The 13822-nt window shown below is 52.1% G+C and overlaps 2 protein-coding genes across 7 annotated transcripts in view; one reads left to right on the top strand and one right to left on the bottom strand.

Annotated features, from left to right (window-relative positions):
* The window catches only part of LOC106047050 (NACHT, LRR and PYD domains-containing protein 12-like), a 21500-nt gene extending 18454 nt beyond the window's left edge, over nucleotides 1–3046 (bottom strand). For 2 of the 3 annotated variants that reach the window (XR_010832104.1, XM_048065161.2), the window contains exons 1-2: nucleotides 2091–2399; nucleotides 1835–1935 (exon numbers count right to left, since the gene is read on the bottom strand). The gene's annotated coding sequence lies outside the window, so the exon portion shown is untranslated. Of the gene's footprint in view, nucleotides 1–1834; nucleotides 1936–2090; nucleotides 2400–2841 lie in introns of those variants that run through there. The other variant, XM_066998831.1, reaches the window with a different exon arrangement.
* CEND1 (cell cycle exit and neuronal differentiation 1) overlaps nucleotides 1548–13822 on the top strand; it is a 24918-nt gene continuing 12643 nt past the window's right edge. Inside the window, exon 1 of one of the 4 annotated variants that reach the window (XM_013198351.3) lies at nucleotides 1548–1687. The gene's annotated coding sequence lies outside the window, so the exon portion shown is untranslated. Of the gene's footprint in view, nucleotides 1844–7982; nucleotides 8116–11804; nucleotides 11972–13822 lie in introns of those variants that run through there. The other 3 variants (XM_013198352.3, XM_066998899.1, XM_048065164.2) reach the window with 3 other exon arrangements.

Genomic DNA, 13822 nt, shown 5'->3' with positions numbered 1-13822 from the left:
AAAATTTCCTGTAGCATAGATGCAACGCTCCTCCCAGAAACAGACTAAAAATAAGATTAAATATACACCTGAGAGGTTCAAGGAAAAGACGTAGACTTGGCAATGTTATGATGATTGAATTTGATGATCTCAAGGCTCTTTTCTAACCTAAAATAATTTTATAAGCTACCTATAATACAGAATTAAAATCCATACAGCAGACAGCACTAAAAACAAGGGTACATACAAGCTCCTTTTTGCTGTACCCACCCAGCCTGGATGCCCTGCTCAGAGCTTCCTATTGTGCCATCCTCCAGCTCACTGGGCATCAGATAGGTCTGGGGACAGCTGCATCCCTCGGGAAGACCAGGACACATCCTGCTCCTTCCTAAGGCTGATGCTGCTGCTGAGCCCCTGTGCTCCCAGGAACAGCAGTGGAGCTTACAGCAGGGGCTCCCCAGAGCCAGGGATGTTCTTGTCCCTGCATGCTGTGAGCCCAGGGGAGGAGGAAAAATCATCAGCACGGTTTTTACAGTTCCAGTTTCCATCTGACCTTGAAGGAGCTGCTTTCACCTTGCTGCATCTTGAGCTGAAGCACTGCTTGCTGTGCTGGCACTCTGCTTTCTCTTACGCTCACCTGCTATTTGTTTAATGTTTGCTTCAAATGTGGGCAGATGTTTTTTTCTTTAAAGTGGGATTTAAACAGTCTGGGTATTTTTTTAGGCACGCTGATATAGCTGAGATGCACACCAGCAGAGCCATCCTGTGCATATTGGCCCCTCTTCCTACAACTTGCAGGAGTACAATCTCTTAAAATGCCCAGGCTCCCTGAAAAATCACATTAAGCTTGTCAGTGGGTCCTACATAACTGTATGGAGAAAGATAGACAAGCACTGCAGCCCTTATTTCCCGAGCAAATCAAGCTAAAAGAGCCATAGACAGTCCCAGGACTGTCCCAGGACTTTTACCCATGGGTAAAAGCAAGGTTTGACCCCAGAGATGTGAATGTGAGGACTGTGACTGGAGGAGGTGGGGGCTGGGGCAGCAGAGTGGGGGGGCCGCTTGCTTTTAAACTGGGAGGATTCAGGGAGAAGGGAAGAAGAGCTGGCACAAACCCACCCCGTTACACAGCGTTTTAGCTTCCTCCCCTGCACCGTGCACAATATCTCTGGCAAGACAGCTTGCCACCCCTTATGGGATCATCATTCTCAGATATCCTTTATCCTGGTGCCATAAGCCCCCCCGATCCTCCCCCCCTCCCTCTCTATGCAAAGAAAAATTCCAGATTACCAGGCTGCCCCCCTTGCCCCCCTTCCATTCTCCCCAGTACATTTCCCCCTGTTTGTGGCTACAACTTGCTGCAAACCCAGGTGGGCTTTGGAGGAGCAGAGGAGCGGGCAGGGTGCTCAGTGCTGCAGGGACAGCCCCAAATCGCTCAGCCCTGAGAAATGGGGATGTGAGACAGGGCTGGCATGCCTTATTCCCCCTACCCCCCTGTCATCCCGTCCCCCTCCACAGTCCCAGCCCTTCCTGCCCTATTGGAGCATCCTCCCCCCTCCCCTGCTCTCCATCTTCCTGCAGTCTGCAGAGCTGCATTGTGGGAAACTCCCAAGTTTTTTCCACCCCCCCCCCCTTCCTCTGCCTCCCTCCCTCTTCTCTGCGCAAGAGCCAGCTCCGAGGTGCGACTCGTAGGGCCGAAGGACAGGAGGTAAGGGCTGCTGCTGCTGCTGCTTTTCCCCCCATGCCCACCAGCACTGGGGAGGGGGCAGAGCTGCCGGGGTCCCTCGCTATCAGCCGAGAGCTGTGCGGTGTCTGTGCTGCGGGGTGGCTCAGCCAGACAGCCACGCAGATCTACCTGCTCAAGGTGAGTGTCCGCCTCTCTGCAGCTGCGTGTGATGGAGGCCAGGGGCTGCCATGCCGGGAGCGAGAGCGCCCGCCCGCGTGGTTTTTTTCTCCCTGTTAACAAATAATGATGTTTTTAACCCAAAGCAGCGAGGGCGGGTGGCTCTGAGCAGCCCCTTTCCCCACACCTTTCCTCCTGCTCCCTGAAGGTCAGGCAGCCAGAGGAGGAGGCATTTCCGCAAAGGCAGAGCCCGCCGGCCTCCGCGTACCTGCCGCAGCCTCCGCGCGATGCACCAGGCTGGCCTCACCGGGACTGAGCTCCCTGCTTCCAGCCTCCGGGGAAGCCGCAGCCCCGGGATGGAGGCTGGGGACCTGGTGCTGTTCCGGAGACAGAGCTGGCTCCGGGCATGGAAAACCAGAGCGGGCTGTGTCCCGGAAATGGTACGGGCAGGAGGAGGTCGCTGCAGCGCTTCGGTCTCAGCAGGAAAACTGCAAACCTCCCTGGAAGGCTTTCAGCAGGCTTCCAGCTGGGTCTCCTCTCCTGTCTGCCCGCACGGTGTTATTCATTCGCCCTTCGCTCTGTGTCGATGCGTTAAAAGTCTGTTTAATCACTTGCAATCCTGAGGCAGGAGGCTATGCAAAGCGAGCGCTGCTGCTGCCTCCTTTTCTGTGTTAGAAGCTGTGGGTTGTTGGGGGGGGAACAAAGGGGGGGCAAACATCTTTGATTACAAATGGATAGCCTTTGATACACTCCCCTGCTTTGTGCTGGAAAGCTTTTTACAAAGGAAAACCTGCTCAAAATAAATAGAATAAGCACAAAATGGAGAGCTGAAAGGCAAGGCTGCCTATTTCGGGCTTTGGGGAGAAGAGCGCACCAGATGAGCAGGGGGAGGAGGACACCAGACTTGGGCTTCCGCCTCACAGTGTGTACAGCAGGCATGAAATGCAAGGGGGAAGTCTTGGGCATGTTGGTCTGTCCTTGCCCCTGTGTGCATCTGTGCCCCATACGTTTGCACTGACCTGTTGATTTGCTCCCTGCTCCTGTCCGGGGTCTCAGTGACCATCAGGTGGGGGAAGGAACCTGATTCTTATCTGGGAATCAAAGTCAGCCTGGGAAAAACTTTAGCGGTGGGGTGAAAGAAAGAAGCCTGATGGCAGCCCAGTTTTCCTGGGTGGGGCTTGGGCAGGATGCTGTTGGGAGAGGGAGGGTGGACGTAGCTGGATGGAGCTCCCTGCTCCGTCTTGGGACTGACCTCCAAAGTCTGACCTTCACAGCTGTGACCTTCAGCAGTTTCCATCTTTCCTTAGCCACAGCACCGAAAACTAGCCCCTCACCCATGCTATTGCTGCAGAACAGTGGGAGAAAAATCCAGAATTCCTCTGAATACATGTATTCATCCCTTGGCTGGCAGACAGCCACGACCGTGGGCTTGCTCGGGTGTGCTGGCCCCATCCGTGGGGGGGGGGGGGGCGGGGGGGGGGGATGGGGGTAGGACAGCTCTGAGCAAGCCTTTCTATGCAGGATGTACTTGGGGTGTCCTTCCCCGATCCTATCCAGCTTCTGCAGGTGGCAGTGAGGGCGAGGACAGAGCTCGGGTTTTGGTGGTGGGCATTTCCCTGCAGGGTGCTAGGAACCTCCCCAGAAGGTCCCTGCTGAATTATCCCCCATCTGCCTGCAGTGGCTTCTTGCATTTCAGCTGCAAAGCAACAGTTTTTAGGCTGATGCCTGCAGATCTGCAGGCCGTGAGATTCGGACCTCGCTCTGCTCACGCAGATCTGCATTCGCACGTTTGTGATCTCTTCACTGGCCATAGCTGAGATGCAAAGGGGGTGATGGCAGGAGAACCTGGTGCAGTCCCGCATCCATCAGAAGGATTCGTCAGGGTGCCCATAAGATTAAGAGAGCTGTCAAATCTGCTGCTGCTTACTGCAGTGCCTGGGGATATTTTACTGTGTCAGAGGCGGCCCTTTCTTTTCTTTCTTTTTTTTTTTTTTTTTTTTTTTTTTTTTTTTTATTTTCTGCTTCTCTGTTGCATTTGAGCAAGAAATGGCACTTGCTGACTGTCAGGATGGGGCCTTAACAGCAGTACTGGGAGGGTAACGTGCACCACTGGCACATTGCATACCACACACACACAACCAAATAAAATCCAGAAAGGCAGAACTGCAAAGCTTGGAGGAGTTGAATGCGCTTGGATGATTTATTAGGAAATCTGACTTTTTGCATTCGGGTGCTAGCTCCTGGATCCTTGAGGGGGGCAGCACCCTGATTTAGAAACACCTGTCCTCTTGGCTAAGGCAGCTTCTCAAGTGCTGGAAGGTTCAAGGTGCAAAACTGGGCTTTGTGGTGGGGACAGCAAGGTGTCCGCTCTTCTCTGAGAGGTGGCAAGGAGGCAGAAAACATTTGCTGACAAGGTTATTCCTGAGATGGCATCGCAAAGCCAGTGTAACGCAGAGAATGGAGACTTGCCCCGTGGTCCCTGCCTGGTTGTCAGGGGGGATGCAATGGGGAATTGCTCAGCTATTCCCTGGGGAGACCTGAGGTTTTTGGGGGCGGCAGTAACCTCCATCATGGAGAAAGCAGCTCCCTGAGCGTGAGGCTGAGCAGAGCAAAACGTGGTGCAGACCTTCAGGTGATGGAGGTGGGGGTGCAGAGCTGTGAAGCTGGGGTTGAAAGATCAGTAAGTGGCTTCCCGGTAGCAGTGCTGCAATGGGAGGCTGCTGGTTCAGCTTTGGGTTGGGCTTTCATGCTCTGGTGTCCTCCCTGCAGATCTCACAGGAGGCGCTGGCTTGTTCCTGGCAAGGGACGTGCACCTTTCAGTGCAGCAACTTTTCCCCGGTGCCACTGAGCTGCTGGCATTGACTTGCTTGGCTCCAAGAGGGCTGGAAAAGCACGATAAAAAAGCAAAATGAGCATGCTTGCAGAACACCAAGTGTGGCAGAAAGCTGAGACATGGGGAGCTGCCCAGGGTAGGATACAGGTGTGCTACAGCAGTGTGGGATGCAGGCTTTGGTCGCACAGACTGAGGGCACGGGTTTCAGCAGGGTTTCAGCCCAGAAGTGTGTCCGTGAGGCTCAGGCTGGCTGGATGATGGCTGAGGTCCACACTGCTGGCTGAGCATCTTCTGCTGCGTCTCCTGAGTTGTTCCTCTTGAAACTGCTCCCAGGGCTTCAATCCCGTGTCCTGCCAAATAATGCTGTGGAAGGAAACCATCCTGGCTGGAAAGCTCTTCCTCTGTTTCCCCCAGACTTCTGTCCTGGGGTGAGCGGTGCTCAGCCTTGCATCAGGGAAAGGCTTGGGTTCTGATACCTTGTGGTTTCTTACCATTCAAATGGTAAGAACTACGTTTTTTTCCACTAGAAAAATGGAGATATGAAAAGAAAAGCAACTTTTAACTCTGCTTCCAAGGCAGGGACAAGCCCCAGGTTAAAGCTAGGGCAGAACACAGCCAAGCGAGATGCTCTGAAACTCTTCTGGTTATCTTGGTCCCTCTCTGAGGGTCTGTGCGCTGTGCCATGACCCTGAAAGTCCAGGCTCTGCAGCCCAAGGCCTATTTCCAACCTAGTCACAGCAAAGTATTGTCAGATTTTTATTCTAGAAATGGTTTTGCTGTAAACTGTGGCTGAGAGCACAGCTATTTCAGCTGCGTGTGAGGGCTGGTGGCACCTGAGTAGGTGACCAGGAAGGTGACAGCTCTGCCATCTGTGACTTCTCCTGCCCATGGCAGGTTGGGTGCACAATGGGTCTAATGCAATAAAGAGTCCAACACAAAATCTTTTATTCCTTGGGGTTGTTTTGGTGCTGCTTTCCCTGTTCCCACCATGTCCTAGGGCAGCTGCAAGCCAGGCCACAAGAAGAGGGTTTTGTCTTGCTTTTGTGTGTGTACCAGCGCAGGGCACTGGGCAGTGAGTGGTTAGGACAAGCCGTGCCCCTTTGGGACCAGGGATGGAGGAGGGAGGGAGTGCATTCGGTCAGGGTCTATTTTTTTTTGGCATCAGCCTGTGCATTTTTAATAGAGTGATGGGCAGGAAGCTGAACTGACCTAAGTGCTCTCTAGCCCATGATGCCACAGAGAAATGGTTGGGTTTGTGGCTGTGAGGTGCCCTGGGTCGGAATCATGTGGGTGGTGTGGCAGGAGATATGTGGTGAGCCCCCTGTACTCCCAGAGAAAGGCAGGGTGGGACAGCAGCCAGCCTCCCTTTCCTCTTGGCACTGCGGGTTGAAGGGCAGGGTTTATACCTCTTTATTTTTATTTTTATTTTTATTTTTATTTTTATTTTTATTTTTATTTTTATTTTTATTTTCACACAGGGTAAGAGAAGAGAACTGTGATTTGGATATATATATTTTTTAATTTAAAAAAAATTAAAGCCCTTGTAGGTAGCATGTTGTGTCTCTTTTCAGTGCAAACCTCCATCTCCAAGAATAAAATGTCTGCCACGTCTGTTCTGGCGAGAACTTTGGGATCAGGGCACGTGTGGCTTGCAGGAGTGATGCTCAGTTCAGATGTCATCTCCCGTGGAGGCTGGGGACCATCCAGCAGCACCCGGGCTGGTGCTGGCGGGAGTGCGTCAGGGCTGGCCACTGCATCTGGAAGCTGCGTGGGGATCCGAAATGCTGCGTCACCCACGTGGGAAGCGTGGCCAGGCTGTGTCGGCATCCTCTGAGAGGATGTTGGTGTGCGGGCTGCAAGCTGGGGCTCTGCCCGGTCTCTCTGCAGTTGCTCAGTTGCTCAGGTCTGCATCCTGGTCCCTTTGCAGATGCTGGATAAGGACAGTTTTGTGGGGCTGTGCAAGCCCCTCCTGTTCCCATACCCTGCCTTGGTGCTGGGTATAATGCAGTTTCTGAGCACCAGGGTGTCCTCCCAGGCTAGGGGAGAGGCGATGTGCCCTGGTGGCACAGATCCAGCAAGGCTCAAGGGCCATCGGATTTTGGGTCTCGGTGCAGCCGCAGGACTGACGCAACCGTGGAGCAGAGGCTTTGCTTTGATTTGAAGCTTCTGCTGCCTGTTAAAATACTTTCAGCTCTCTGACGCTCTCCACGTCAAGATTGAAAGGGCTTATTTGAAAGAGAAATGTTTAATCTGGGGATGAGGGGAGGGTTGCGGGGAGTAGCAAACGGCGGGTTGGGAAAAGGACTCATAAATATTTCATCAGAGTGAAGTGGGTCAGCGGCGTTTGCTGTAACTTGGCGCTGCTGTCTCCGAGGCTTTGCTTTGCGAGGGCTGGCAAGCACAGCTGTCTCCCTGCACAGCTTGGTCGTGATGCACCGGGGCTGTTAAAAAGCATCTATGGGAAGCGATTCCTGCTACGGTTGCATCTGTGCTGCGTTTTTATCACATTTGCTGTGCATTGCGTCAGCGGTGGGGGTCCAAAATAGAGATAAAAACCTCCCTGGGGAGATGCCAGCCAAACAACACAAACTCCTTACGTAAAGCCCTTCCAATATTTATGGCAATACTGAGAGGTACTGCATTACCTCATCCATCACCACGGCACCTCTTGGAGATAGGAAAAGGCTTAGTCACGCTACGCTGCCGTCACTTATCTTATATGCTTGTATGGCACCTCGCTGCCCTTAATGTGTCTATTGCCACAGCAGCTCAAAAAGGGGGAGAAGGATCATTTGTGTTATAGGGTGCTGGAGAGTTGAAGCTGCCCAGAGTCACGGGAGGAGACTGGGATGGGGCAGAGAGCTGCATCCAGCTCCTTCCAGCCCTGCAGAATCCCCCTAGCACAGCAGGGAAACAGGCACATGTCCCCAGGGCGCTTCCTAAGGCTCCCCAGGCTGCATTACTCAGGGGTTAGAGAAGAAAGTCAGTATCCCAAGTGTGGTCCCCTTGGAGCCACCAGCAGCTCTTCACTTCCATGGGGAAAAACCTTGCCTATCTTTGGACTCTTTTCCCTAATGTCACACTGAGTCCTTCTGCGGACTTGCTGATCCAGCACGAATCATCAGGACAGCCTTGACGACTGCTGTTGGCTTTAACCTGCTGGATGGGCAGAGCAGAGGGGAAGGACCTCCTTCCACCATGCTACAGAAATATCTCTACCACTTTTGGTGGTGGTGCAGTGGTGTTTACAGGGAGCCGAGGTCTATGTGTGCACAAGTTAGCAAGCAACACGGGAAAGGAGGCCTCCTTGCTTCCTGCTGAGCACAGCTGCTGCATGAGCTCAGCCTCCCACAGACCAATTATTCCTTCCTAGTTTGTTCCTTCCCAATTTGTTCCTTCCCCATCACACTAGCCGTCCGGCTTGATTGCAGGCTGAGGACAAGCTGCCTCGGTGGAAGAGGTGAGTGGGTTCCTAGGATGTCTCGGGGAGAGACATGAGACAAAAGTCTATTGAACGGCTCGGGTGACCAGCAGGAAAAACGTGAAGATGTGACTGATGCTTCTGCTTGGGTGTCCAGAGGTGGTGGGATGCGCTGTTGGCTGATACAAACTCTTGGCTGAGCCAATGTCTGCAGAGGATAGCAGAGGTGCTGTGTTTGAGCCAGTGGGTTTTCAAGGTGAATCCCATGGGGAGAAAGATAATGCTAGCCTAGCTGTGAGTCAGCAAGCTGATTCTAATTTATACCTTAAAATATGTGAAGTGGTTCCAGCCCTGTCCTTAGTAGCTGCGGAGGGACAAATCCTCCTGATTTTTATTTTTTTTTTGAGGTGGGATTTTGATGCTTTCCTATGTGACGTTCACTGGAGATAGACAGGACTTCACTCCCTCCTGCAGGCTGGTCACTTTGGCCTATGCTCCCTCTTTTTCTGAACTCACCTCCAAGCCACTTTGGTTCATGGGGAGATTTGGCAATGGACAGTTTTTGGGAGAAGAAAGGGAGGTGAGAATGGTCTTGAGCTTCAGGACCTGAGGACTAGCACCCCAAACCCCATTCCCATGGCTCTCTGAAATAACCCCTTTCTCCAGGGCAATGTTCTTGACTGCAGCCTATTTGTTCTGCTGCTAGAAGATGACAAGTGGCAATGAACCAGCATTGCCCTGTGGCCAGTAAAATCAGCTGTCTCCGTGGAAGACTTGTCAGGATAGGCTACCTTTTATCTGGCACTTTCATCAGCACATCATGAGCTGATCTTAGCCAGGTGTTCCAGCTGATTTTCCTTGGGCCACCTCAGCGAAGACCGCTTTGGTGATGGTAATGCTCAACACGGCCATGCTTTCTTCCATTGAGGGTCTGTACTGGGTTTACGTGGCAAGGTTTTGGTAGCAGGGGGCCATAGGGGTGGCTTCTGTGAGAAGGATCTAGAAGGTGCCCCATGTTAGATAACGGCCCCACTGCTGACCAGAGCTGAGCCAATGAGTGATGTTGTTTTGCACCTCTGTGAGAGCATATTTAAGACAGGGAAAAAAAACCACTGCGCCACACAGCAGCTGGGAGAGTGAGAGAAGTGAGGAACAGCCTTGCAGGTGCCAAGGTCAGTGAAGAAGGAAGGGGAGAGGTGCTCCAGGCACTGGAGCAGAAGTCCCCTGCGGCCTGTGGTGAGGACCATGGTGAAGCAGGCTGTCCCCCTGCAGCCCATGGAGTACCACGGTGGAGCAGGGTTCCACCCTGCAGCCCGTGAAGGAGACCACGGTGGAGCAGGTGGACCTGCACCGATGGAGGCTGCGGCCTGTGGAAGACCCCTGCCGGAGCAGATTCCGGGCCGGACCTGTAGCCCGTGGAGAGGAGACCACGCAGGAGCAGGTGACCTGGCAGGAGCTGCTGCCCGTGGGGGACCCAGGTTGGAGCAGTTTGCTCCTGGGGGATGGACCCCGTGGTACGGACCCATATCTGGAGCAGTTTTTGAAGAGCTGCTGCCTGTGGGCAGCCCACGCCGGATCAGATCGGCAAGGACTGCATCCCGTGGGAGGGACCCCACAGCACAGGGGACGAGAGTGACCGAGAAGGAGCAGTGGAGAAGAAGCGCTATAGACTGACCATAACCCCCATTCCCCCGTTCCCCTGTGCTGCTCGGGGGGAGGAGGTGGAAGAGGGTGGATGGGGGGGAAGGTGCTTTTGGTTTCTTTCCTTTGTTTCTCACTTCTCTAGCTTGTTAGTTAGCAATAAATCTTACTATCTCCCTATGCCGAGTCTGTTTTGCCCGTCACAATAATTACTGTGCGATCTCCTCGTCCTTATCTCAACCCTTGAGCCCTTTTCATCGTATTTTCTCCCCGTTCCTCTTTGAGGAGGGGGAGTGAGAGAGCGGTGGAGCTCGGCCGCCCACCCGAGTAAAACCACCACAGGGTCTTGCACAGGTGAGCTCAGCCTCTGATATGACATTGAATCAATTTCCACGAGGCAGTGAAGGAGAGAGGTTGGGAAGTGCAGAGGTCACACAAAGCCAGTGTCAGCACTTGATCCCCCCAGAAACACCACCATTTTCTAACAGCTTGGTCCCTCAGCTGTTTCATCTCATAGGTGCCTTACCTTTTGTACTCAGAGCAATGCTGCTTTTTGTTTTGGATTTTTTTCCCCCTTTTGGGGAAGTTATATTTTCAAGTGCCTCTTTGAAGTGGCCAAATTCTAACTTCCCTGTTTATGTGCACGGTCTGCCACAGGAACAAAATCTGCAGACTTCAGGCTAAAATTACCTGCTCTTCACCTACCAGCTGGTGCGTGAACCTGTGATGGTAATTCAGTCCTGTGAGCTGCTTTTGGCAGGTGCAAATTGCACTCGCCAAAGGGAGGATCTGTTTGAGAAGAGGGCCATTTTCTGCTCCTTAGAAATCTGATTTGATCTGAAATGGCCAAATGCAGGTATGGCAGTTGGAAAAAAAAAAAAAAACTGCCAACGGTGTCTGGGAAGCTCTTGAAACTAATTGGTGTTCGGCATCTATCTCACACACCGAAAATGTTTTTCCGTGCAGGTCTAAGAGCAGTTAACTGAAGGATATGATGAGGTCTCTGAGTACTGTGCTCTCATGTTCAGAGCTGTCCCTTAGCTTCGGGAATGAGGGACCCGCGCAGCAGGTCTCCGCAGCACTGCTGGCTGCTCTCGGCTCACTTCCAGCTATATCGTGTCAGAGGGAACCGTGGGCAGCCTCGGCTGCACATCTCATCTCCTCGCGGAAGACCTCTGTCCCTTGCCGGCTAGCGCTGAGCAAACCGCTTGCCATGCCTGGCCCAAGCAGTGTGGAGCTGCTGCTTGGTCCTTGCCGTGGTTCTGCTGCTCCAGGCGAAGGGGTTTGGTGGCTGACAGTGGAGATGGGGCAGGGAGAAGCATTAATACTTGTCTAGCCCTAGGGACCCAATTAATTGATCACCCAAAAGCCAACACAGGTCATGCTACTTAACTAGGAGTAGAGAGAATGGGGCTTTGGTACTTATTACCCTCTTCTTTGTCCCAAAAAGGCAAACCTTCAGGCATTTCTTTTCCAGACAGGTCAGGATGACAACGAGCTGGATGGGAGGTTAAGGAAGAAGATTTGAGGATTTTTAAGGTCTTTTCTGCCAAGCGTGGCTCTCTTGGCATGGCATTGCTGGAGGTCAGGCATGGCCAGTAGCTATTTCTGAGGCTAATGTTTTCAACCAGAGCAAACCTGGAGTTTGTGGGTCAGCCCTTTTGGTCGCAAGTATAAATTCAGATGCATGACCCCACTGTGTCAGCTGAATTGTTACCTGCTGACAGGCTACAACAGTCTGAGTCAGTGTGGCATTTGGGGACCCAGTGGAAATGGTTTGCTTTTTCATGAAGTGTGGGTGGGAAACTCCACGCGTGAACCTGTGCTCAGCACTGCTGTGACCCCACGCACGTCTGTGGGGTGCAGCTTCCCACCACACCCTGCAGCAACTGCTCCTCCTCGCAAAACTGCTGGGGAAGGCTCAGGAATGAGGCCAGTCTCCACAGAGGGAACAGAACCTATTGGTGATACCTCGCAGCGAAGCTAGCAGTGACTCATCTGTTCCATTTGGTGCAGAACTGATGCAGCATTTCATCTACGCACACAGGAGGCAGATGAATAGATGCATTTGCTAATTTGATGGGGAGGCAAAAAGGTGCACTTCAAGGAGCCTGGGAAAGCTCTGCCTTCCCCTGTTGCTTTGGATGGGACCAGCTCATTGCAACTGGTCAGTCTGCACTGACCTGGCCTTAATGCAGGAACCAGAACCAGCCCAGGAGGAGTGTGGTGGCTGTGTGCTGCAGGAATTTGGAAGGTTTGTCTGTTCCTTTTTCTCCTTAATTGCTGGTGTCATGGTCTCTGCTCCCCCTTCCCAGCCTGCGGAGGAGCTCATTGGCTGCCAGCAAGTGGAAAACTCTCTGAAATGGCAAAAATTGTTAAACAAAGAAATAGCACGGGGGGAGGGAGGGAGGGAACAAAGCCTGTTTCTCACAAAGCCCTATTCTCCAGTGCTGCTATCTGTGTGGGAGGCAGGGAGGGAGCTGGAAGGGGGAGGAATGTGTAGACAGGCAGAGGCAGCAAGGGAGGAATAAGTAGATGTGATCGGCTATGGAGAAGAAAGAGCAAAGGTGGAGAGACTGGCCATTAGAGAAAAAATTTGTGTGATGGAATGAATAAGGGAATGGGAGGAGGAGAAAAACCCTCACAGCAGTGCACGCACACAGACTTAATCTTTTTGAAAACGAGGAACACCCACATCAGGTGGAAAAGAAAAGTTGCTACAGAAGTGTTTGAAAACGAGCACACTCATGCCCTCGAAAGCACAGGACTGGAAAGGGGAAGGAGAGCCAAAAGGAAACGTATGATTCCCAAGGTAGGGAGTCTGGGAGGCAGCTGATAACACCCCGAGGAGGATTAAGAGCCTTGCTGAAAGAGGATGAGCTGCTCAGGATGAGTGCCCTGGGTCTGGAGGAGGAGGATGACAGCTACTGGTGGCTGCAAGCCAGCAGGATGCTAACACTGCTAGCAGTGCCACTGCCACCGGGGGCAGAAGGGGTGCTTGAGCTGCTCGATGCTGTTTGACAGCATCATCCTGACCAAGCCAAAGGGTTTGGAAAGGTGCTGGGCAGATTTGTGGCCCAGATTTTAATGCTTTGTGCAGACATAACTGGAAGTGCCTGCAAGGGAGGGGGAGTGAGGACAAGGTTTCTTTCTTGTTAACTGGGTTTCAAGAAGGCACGGATGATTTCTTTAAAACAGTACCCACTGCATTGCAAGGGGCCAGAGGTGTTTGCTTTGACCTTTCTCTGCCACTTTCCTGGCTGGACAAGCAGATGAGGCAAGGGGTTGTTGACCGGAGAAGACCTGAGAGAAGGTCAGAGAGCCTGATGGATACTGACAGATTTGGGATTAATTTTGCAGGATGTGCAGATTATGCTACATTTGGAGTCTGGCTTGGCAGAAACAAATAAATGCAAAATGTGTTCAACACGTTCACATAGTCCAACAAGGACTGCAGGACAAAGCTTCCTGGCGGCTAGTCCCACTGGTGGCAAACCGCTGTCAGAAAGCCTTTCACATGCACACTTAAGAACTGCTGGTATTGATTTTTTATTTTTTTATTTTTTAGTTTAGTTTGGTTTTTAAGGCTTTTAAAACCTTTTCTTATTAGCATAAGGAGCTTGCATTGCTTTTAGTGAAAACTCGCTTAGAAATCAAGAAATTCGTTAGTGAGCTGTTAGTGATGGTGCAGGGCATGGTCACAGGACAGGGACCATGGCACAGGGGATGCTCTGAACAAAAACAGCTCCAAGGAATCTGGAGTCCAGATCTGGTCAGTCAGAGCATGGGGGAGAGGGAATGGGTAATCCAAGGTATCTGCGCTGCACACAGTCCCCATTTCTCAGTGAAGAGGTGAATTTTCTCATTCCACAATTTACACACACATCCCACCTCTGTACAAAACCATGGGCTGCGTATAGCTTTCCTAGGGAAAGCAGCAAACATTTAATGGGAGCATCCTATGACTGCACAATGTGCGAGCAGCCCAGCTAAATGATTTGAAAGACACTAAGTAGGTAATTTCATATTTATGATACAATGAATCTGACTCTCCCTGCTTTAAACTCAAAGCCTGCTCCCACTGTGGGCCTTTCTATTTCTTTGT

Source organism: Anser cygnoides, chromosome 5, assembly GCF_040182565.1.
Source record: "Anser cygnoides isolate HZ-2024a breed goose chromosome 5, Taihu_goose_T2T_genome, whole genome shotgun sequence".
Taxonomy (NCBI): Eukaryota; Metazoa; Chordata; class Aves; order Anseriformes; family Anatidae; genus Anser; species Anser cygnoides.
The sequence above is the reverse complement of the archived record's forward strand: the minus strand, read 5'-3'. Positions and strand labels throughout refer to the sequence as shown.